Below are 9,055 nucleotides of genomic sequence, written 5' to 3'. Positions count from 1 at the left end.
CTCAATCTGAAGCTTTAGTATAGTGGATATAGAGAAATCAGTAAGATCTAAAGTGCTTGTTTCATACTGTTTGAAAATCATCAGATGGATGAACCTGAGATGCAGTGTTGATGTTCACATGAAGACTCAAGCCTACTATCTTTCGATTGAAATACTCAATCCGTTAGTTGATGTGCTGCTGAGAGAATTATCAGAACCTATACTGCGAAAATACAAATCCTTAATAGTATCATAGCCTTATTAAAAGGTTTTCATAGAGTAGTTGGTTTTACTTCGTATTCATCACGTATTAACGTCATTAAGGACACGATTGAAGAACACAATGGACTGAACAGATGTTGTACTACTAAAAATTGTGTACTCAAGACCTTGACAGTGGCTGAACAAAGAACATTTACATCTCAATTACTTACTTAATTACTTTACTTACGCCTGTTACCTCTCCACGAGAAGATAGGCCGTCCACCAGCATTCTCCATACAACTCGGTCATGGGCAGTTCTTTCCAGTTATTGTGGACTCCCGATTCACGGTGCGGTGTGTTCTTTGGTCTTCCTCTTCTGTTTCCATTAACGATTCCAAGTTAGCTCTTGATTCGTGATTTCCTCGAAGTATGTCCTATCCACTTCTAACGCCTATCCCTAATTTCCTGTTTAGTTCAAAGCTGGTTTGTCCTCTCCCACAGAAGGCTGTTGCTGATGGTATCCGGCCAGTGAATGTTTAGTATTTTGCGTAGACAACTGTTTATAGATACTTGTACCTTCTTGACAATGGATGTAGTAGTTCTCAACGTTTCCACTCCGTACAGTAGGACTGTTTTGACGTTCGTATTGAAGATTGTGACTTTGATATTGGTTGAGTGTTGTTTTGATTCACATATGTTGTTCAATTGTAGGAATTCGGTCCCTGCTTTAACAATCCTCGCCTTTACATCTGCATCAGATCCTCCTTGTTCATAGATGATACTGTCCAGATACGTGAAAGATTCCACCTCTTCTACAGTTTCTTCATCAAGTGTGATTGTGTTGGTGTTTTCCATGTTGTATTTAAGGATCTTGCTATGGATAAAGAGACTACTGCTACACTAGTCGTCTTCAACTGTATTTGTTGTTGTGTATGGGATAGGAGGGCTAGGTAATCTGTAAAGTCCAAATCGTCTAGTTGCATGCAAGCTGTCCGTTGTATTCCGTGCTTCGCATGAGATGTGGAGGTCTTCATAATCCAATTAACTACCAGAAGAAAGAGAAAAGGTGAGAGAAAGCAGCTTTGTTTGACTCTGTATGATATTGAAGATTTTCTCAGATACTCTATAATGTCGAAGAAGGTTTCATAGGGTTATCTTATCCACACTATCGAATACTTTCTCATAGTCAAGAAAGTTAATGTATATTGACAAGTTCCACTCAATTGATTGTTCAACGATGATCTATAGTGTCAAAAATCGGTCTGTGCACTACCGATCCTTACGTAATCCGATCTGTTGATCTCGAAGCTGGATGTCTACTGAGTCTTTCATCCTGGTCGACAAAACTCTGTTGAAAACCTTTCCTGGTGCCGATAGTAGTGTGACTACATTCTAGTTCTCGCATTTCATCAGATCTCCTTTCTTTGGTATCTTGATGAGATTTCCTTCTTTCCAGTCCGTTGGCACTTGTTCCTACTCCCAAATATTCCTGAATAGAAGGTGAAGCATGTTTGCAGTTACTTCAATGTTTGACTTCAATCAGTTTAGTTACATAATAATTAATTCATTTAAAACCATCATAATCTAATTTCAAATTACTTTGAAAGAAACAATCATTATTTATTGTTCACCATCAAGAGAACTACATTCAATTCATTAATTGATGACAGATTTCATTAAACCTTTGATCAATACCGACTAGTAATGTAGTCAACAATGAAGAATGACAATCTAATCTTGAAACTGTATCAAACTAGACCAATCTAAATGGTAACTTATTGTCAAACACTTCATATATCATATCGAACAGATCTTAAAGTATGATGATCAGATCAAATTGATCCCAAAATCTATGTAAAAGATTTCATTTATATCTATTCTTACATAAAAATGATAATGTAACATAATAAAGTCTATTACTAGTACAAAAGTTTTGAGTTGATCATAGGTTAATTTTAATTAGAGACTGATTGGAAATCAATAAAGATTGAATAATAGTTTCAACTTATTAATAGTTTTGATCCATAATCTATTCAAGGATTGAAATCGGACACATTCAAGTATATCGGTGAGTGGTTAACCTTCAAATCATTGTGTTAACATTCGATGTTTACATGTCTAACTTCAGTTCATTTGTGATATTGTTAAACCATCTCCTAGTGACACTTACTTACTTACTTACGCCTATTACTCCCAGTGGAGCATAGGCCGCCAACCAGTATTCTCCAACCCACTCTGTCCTGGGCCTTCCTTTCTAGTTCTATCCAGTTGTTATTTATTCTTCTCATATCTGTCTCCATTTCTCGACGTAATGTGTTCTTCGACCTTCTTACTTTCCTTTTGAACTTCAGGATTCTATGTGAGGGCTTGTCTTGTGACGTCATTGGGTGATTTCCTCAAAGTGTGTCCTATCAACTTCCAGCGCTTCCTCCTGATTTCTTCTTCCGCTGGAATCTAGTTTGTTGTCTCCCACAGTAGGTTGTTGCTGATAGTGTCTGGCCAACGAATTCGAAGTACTGTGCGTAGACAACTGTTAATAAGCACCTGTATCTTCTGGATGATGGCTTTCGTAGTTCTCCACGTCTCCACTCCATACAGTAGATCCTAGTGACACTAGTTTTACATATTTCTTCCTAGACATGGCTGAACGCCAATCAGTCAGTCAATCAGATACAAAGTGGGAACAAGCACATATATCTATCGGTCCAAGTTGCCACACCTTATTAGTACAAGATAACCATCAAATTTATGAAAGTAGTTACTTCAATATTCGTAATATGTAAAAGAAAGATTGTGTATAAGGATATAATACAGGAAGAAAGAATTAGTTCGTAGAAATAAAGGTATAAAGTAATCTCACGGTTTAAGAGAAGATAAAGAGTGTATAAACCTACGCTGTTGTGATCGACTCTGAGCCATGTAACCTAGATTATCCAACGATTGGTTACGATAGTCACATGGACACTAACCAAGTGGTCTGGATCTACCAACATGGCTCAAACTAGAAGTTAGTGACTTCAAGGACTGATGCTACGTTTTTATTTGGCCGCCCCCTAATTTTCATTCTAATAACCTAATAATTATAACTAACGTCTGTTACTCCCAAAGGAGTATAGGCCGCCGACCAGCATTCTCCAACCCACTCTGTCTTGAGTCTTCCTTTCTAGTTATATCCAATTTTTGTTCATTCTTTCCATGTCTGTCTCCATTTCTCGGTGTAATGTGTTCTTTGGTCTTCCTCTTCTCCTTTGGCCTTCAGGATTTCATGTGAAGTATTGTCTTGTAATGCGATTGGGTGATTTCATCAATGTGTGTCCTATTCACTACCAGAGCTTCTTCCTGATTTCTTCCTCCACTGGAATCTGGTTTGTTGTCCACCACAGTAACTTGTTGCTGATAGTGTCTGGCCATCGGATCCGAAGTATTTTGCATAGACAATTGTTAATAAACACTTGTATCTTCTGGATGATGGCTTTCGTAGTTCTCCACGTCTCCGCCCCATACAGTAGAACTGTCTTGACATTCGTATTGAAAATTCTGATCTTCGTGTTGATTGACAATCGTTTCGAGTTCCAGATGTTCTTCAATTGTAAATATGCTGTTCTTGCTTTGCTGATCCTCTCCCTCACATCTGCATCTGATCTACCGTGTTCATCAATGATGCTGTCCAGATATGTAAAGGTTTCCACATCTTCCAAAGATTCTTCGTCAAGTGTAGTTTGATTGGTGTATGTTGTATTGTATCGGAGAGTTTTACTTTTCCCTTTGCTTATATTTGAGACCTACTGCTTCTGAGACTGCTGCTACACTGATCGTTTTCTCCTGCATTTGTTGTTGTGTGTGTGATAGAAGAGCCAGATCATTTGCGAAGTCTAAATCATCAAGCTGCATCCTGCTTGTCCAGTGTATCCCGTGATTTCCTCCAGATGTTGACGTCTTCACGATCCTTAATAACCTAGCGCAAACTGATTATTAGGCGTAATGAACCATAATGTATATTTATAAATAATGTTGTTAGTAAATCAATAAATTGCTTTATTTACATGCAAATTCATGAACTTTCATTTGGTACATTTGACCGGATTTATTTTTGTGTGTCTATATTTTAAGAAATAAACAACCCTATTTCTAACTGAAATATAATTTTGAATATAATTTCCATTTTAATTAGATTAAAAATGAGTAACAGAACAAATTCAGGTTATTGTAATTATGAATCGTTCAGTGTTAGACCAACATTGAAAACTTGGAATCACTGGATGAACGTTTGTAGCTAATGTGGGACTCCTCTTTAGTGAGCAACTGTTATAAACTTAAAAGAGAGGATGCTGGTTATAACAGTAGGGGTTCTTGTTATAACAGTCCTTTTACTTCTTACACGTGTGTGGGACGTTAACTTATCTTAGACGAATATCTACACTAGATTCCCACCCAGTGTCTATTCTACAGGACTTCAACAGAACTCAGATCAAGAACACGAGATAAGCCTGACTATAACGTCAATATATTTCCACACGAAAATCCGACACAAAGAACAGTCAATCAATAAGAGTCCATCAACAAGGAACAGTCCATACATAATAAGGATAGGGGAATATATATATAACACATAACACCTGTCATCCTATCTAATGTCTGACTCGTCGAGACAACCAATCATTGTCATTCTCGCCCACACATCAGCAACCATGACCCCACATGCGGCATTCAAGACCAGAACTTTCTATCTCTCGCTAACCTTAACATCTCATCCACCTAATCAGTATTCAATGGTGTTAGTGTCTAACTTCAACCATTCCACGATGTTACGCGACCACCTCCCATTGTCTTACGTGGTTAACTGCTTCAAACCGAACACGGTTGAACTCTACTGGTCACGGTTTCTCACTAGAACTCTGAGAATTACCTTTCGGAGCTATTTAAAGTTAGAAATTTACAGCTTTGGAAGCCGGCTAAATGGTTGAGAGGTTAAGCGTTCTCGAATGGCCATCCAATGCTTTCAGATTTTCAGTGGTGGTCTAACATTGATCATTTCATGATTTTAATGAGACTCAACAATCTCTACAACCCCGAACTGATAATTTAGCTTAAACAAACTGAGTATAGCAGTAGACTATTTCAACGTAATTAACACTGTTTATGGAGTAGAAATTTGTTTATTCACTTTTATTAATCACACTATTTCAAGGCAAATGATATCACCCGGCTATTTGAAGCTTTAATCTGTTAGTTGATAGCCGAGTTCTTTTAAATTACTTACGCCTGTTACCCCCAGTGGAGCATAGGCCGCCGACCAGCATTCTCCAACCCACTCTGTCTTGAGACTTCCTTTCTAGTTCTATCCAATTTTTGTTCATTCTTCTCATGTCTGTCTCCATTTCTCGGTGTAATGTGTTCTTTGGTCTTTCTCTTTTCCTTTGGCCTACAGGATGCCATGCCTAGAAATTATAGTTTCACAAAATTCAATATAAAAATTACATATGATACATTTTTTTTTACTTTAGTGAAGATTCAAACAAACAATACTAAGTGAAGTTAAACTTCACCCCATCGCACAAGCAAGTGGCTATCACGACTCGGTGGCCGAGTGGATAACCCGACGGCGTTTGAAGCGAGAGGTGCTGGGTCCGAGTCCCCGAGTGTACATCAACTTTGAGATGCAGGTACATTCAGCTGACGAGTGCCAAATAGGACGAAACGCGCGTCAAACTGGATTCCACTGTCAGCCACTATCCATCTTTGCTTATGATATTTGATATACTGACTTTCTAATCGATTGCAAGTTTCCAGAAAATGTTAATCGTTAAGTTCCTAAACAGAATATAGAAGGTGGGGAATATAAAAGGAAGTGTACTTTATGAGTTAGGAAAAGTTAAATTATTTGTTAATTTTTTAACCTCTAAAAAAGTTTTCTAGGAGTTATTGATGACTTAGCGACATGTAGAAACTTCAGTTGAATTAATTAATTCTAAACAGGATACAGTGGACAAGCAGGATGCAGCTTGATGATTTAGACTTCGCAGATGATCTGGCTCTTCTATCACACACACAACAACAAATGCAGGAGAAAACGATCAGTGTAGCAGCAGTCTCAGAAGCAGTAGGTCTCAAATATAAGCAAAGGGAAAAGTAAAACTCTCCGATACAATACAACATACACCAATCAAACTACACTTGACGAAGAATCTTTGGAAGATGTGGAAACCTTTACATATCTGGACAGCATCATTGATGAACACGGTAGATCAGATGCAGATGTGAGGGAGAGGATCAGCAAAGCAAGAACAGCATATTTACAATTGAAGAACATCTGGAACTCGAAACGATTGTCAATCAACACAAAGATCAGAATTTTCAATACGAATGTCAAGACAGTTCTACTGTATGGGGCGGAGACGTGGAGAACTACGAAAGCCATCATCCAGAAGATACAAGTGTTTATTAACAATTGTCTATGCAAAATACTTCGGATCCGATGGCCAGACACTATCAGCAACAAGTTACTGTGGTGGACAACAAACCAGATTCCAGTGGAGGAAGAAATCAGGAAGAAGCTCTGGTAGTGAATAGGACACACATTGATGAAATCACCCAATCGCATCACAAGACAATACTTCACATGGAATCCTGAAGGCCAAAGGAGAAGAGGAAGACCAAAGAACACATTACACCGAGAAATGGAGACAGACATGAGAAGAATGAACAAAAATTGGATATAACTAGAAAGGAAGACTCAAGACAGAGTGGGTTGGAGAATGCTGGTCGGCGGCCTATACTCCCTTGGGAGTAGCAGGCGTAAGTAAGTAAACATTGAAATCAGTGGAAATCACTTGTCAACTATGGCTAAAATAGCTACAAAATATATAATTAGTAAAGTTGACAGATCATGTATGAAAATATTCTTGTGTTTTCTAGTGTTTCATTGCTTACTTACTTCTTTTGCCCCTTCTCGAGGAGCATAGGTCGCTCACCAGCATTCTTCATTCAACTTTTATCATGGGAAATCCTTTCCACTTCTTTCTAGTTGCTATTCATCCTTTTTATGTCTGCTTTCAATTCTCGTTGCAGTGTGTTCTTCAACCTTCCTCTTTTCCATTTTCCTTCAGTATTCCAAATTAGTACGTGATTCGTGATGCAGTTTGATGATTTTCTTAATATGTGTCTTATCCACATCCAATGTCCTTTCCTAATTTCCTTCTCAAATCGAAGCTGGTTTGTTCTCTCCTATAGTAGGCTATTGCTGTTAGTATATGTAGTGTTTCCTAATTTTCAGTAATTATTTAATGTGTCAATTCATGATGGAAGTTACAAAAGACTAGCTTAAAAATGAGTTCCTTGAATATTTTTTTTAGTGAAAAGCTATAATTTGTAAATTTAACCGCATCAATTATCAGCCACTTACTTAGAAGGTAACATTATTCGACAGTTTAACTATGTAGTAAATTGATTGGATTTAGATTAATGTAAAAGTATTCTCATAGTGTATTAATAATGCCCTGAAATGCTCTGGTACAGTCGAAAGTGGGAAGAGTCAGCTCTCTCTCTCTCTCGAAATGCTCTCACATGACCACGTGTATACAGCCACTGTTAGGGAAGTCCTACTCTCACTGCATTCTCGAGGTGAGTGTGTTGTTTACCAAATTGAGAGGATAAAAGGCAAATATCCGGCGCTTTGACCGGGTTGATGGACATGAATGATTTACTTAGGGGAGTTGGAAAACCCTGATTCCAAACTAATGGTGTACATGGATCCCAGGATCCTGAAGGAACAAATGGTGTATGAACCTATTGTTGTTCACCGGCTTCCATGGGAATGCATCTCCTTACGATGCTCCTCTGCCTTGTGGGTAAAACACTAGGTTTGGTTATATATATAATCAAACTTCAATCGACACTATTATGATAAACTGTTTGTAAACATGTTTTGTTTTTAATGATTCATCTTATTGTTTCTAGGGTGTGTTTTTTAGCGAGTTAGTTTTCTACAAGATGGGGTCGCTAACCCCATACCAACCCTCCTCCTTTATCCGGGCTTAGGACCGGCAGTAGCCTCAGAGGGGCTACAGATGGAGTTTATTGTTTCTAAATTATAAGCAGATGAATTGAACAGTTGAAATGATGAAGTAAATTTGTTATTTAGTTAATAATGGAATGTAGAACTCATGTTTTGACCTATTTATAATCCATTGGAGGTGAATGTACATCTACATCATAGTGTTGATGTTCACATGATGATCTAAATTTCAGAAACTGTCGTTTTAAATGTCAACAAGTTATTCACTGAACTATTCTGAGTATAGATAGTCAATAACTTAATCAAAGTGTATATATTGATTTGTAAAGGATTGTGTTTAACCGAAGTTGATAATTAAATCTTCAATTGATCAATATTGGTATCCATTTGGATCCTTGATGAATTGGTGTGATGAATCCGGTGTTCATCTTGTTGTGCTAACGAGGTATGGCAACTTGGACCAATACATAAATGTTCCTGGTCCTACGTTGTAGCTGACTAACTGACTGACTGGTGTGATATTTCCTTGCAAATAGTTTTTTTTTATCAAGAAGTTGTAAACAGTAGAGTTTATTAATCTTAAAAGTGAGATATATTTATTTTAAAAGTTCGATAGTTTTCACGTTATGTAGCCAGTTGGTTGAAGGAATACATGTGAACCTTTGATTTTGAATTTATTTGTATCATCATTTTCATAGTTGAAATCACGAGTCAATTGAAGCTAGATCGCCATGGAAAACCTGGAAGCACTAGACGGCCGTTTCGTCCTATTATGGGAGTCCTCGGTGTGGAGGAGTCGCGGAACTCATATGCAAGCAAACACACTCTTCAGCCATAACGATTATTGTAGCAATAGGC

This window comes from Schistosoma mansoni (genome assembly GCF_000237925.1).
Source record: "Schistosoma mansoni, WGS project CABG00000000 data, chromosome 3 unplaced supercontig 0083, strain Puerto Rico, whole genome shotgun sequence".
Lineage (NCBI taxonomy): Eukaryota > Metazoa > Platyhelminthes > Trematoda > Strigeidida > Schistosomatidae > Schistosoma > Schistosoma mansoni.
The sequence above is the reverse complement of the archived record's forward strand: the minus strand, read 5'-3'. Positions refer to the sequence as shown.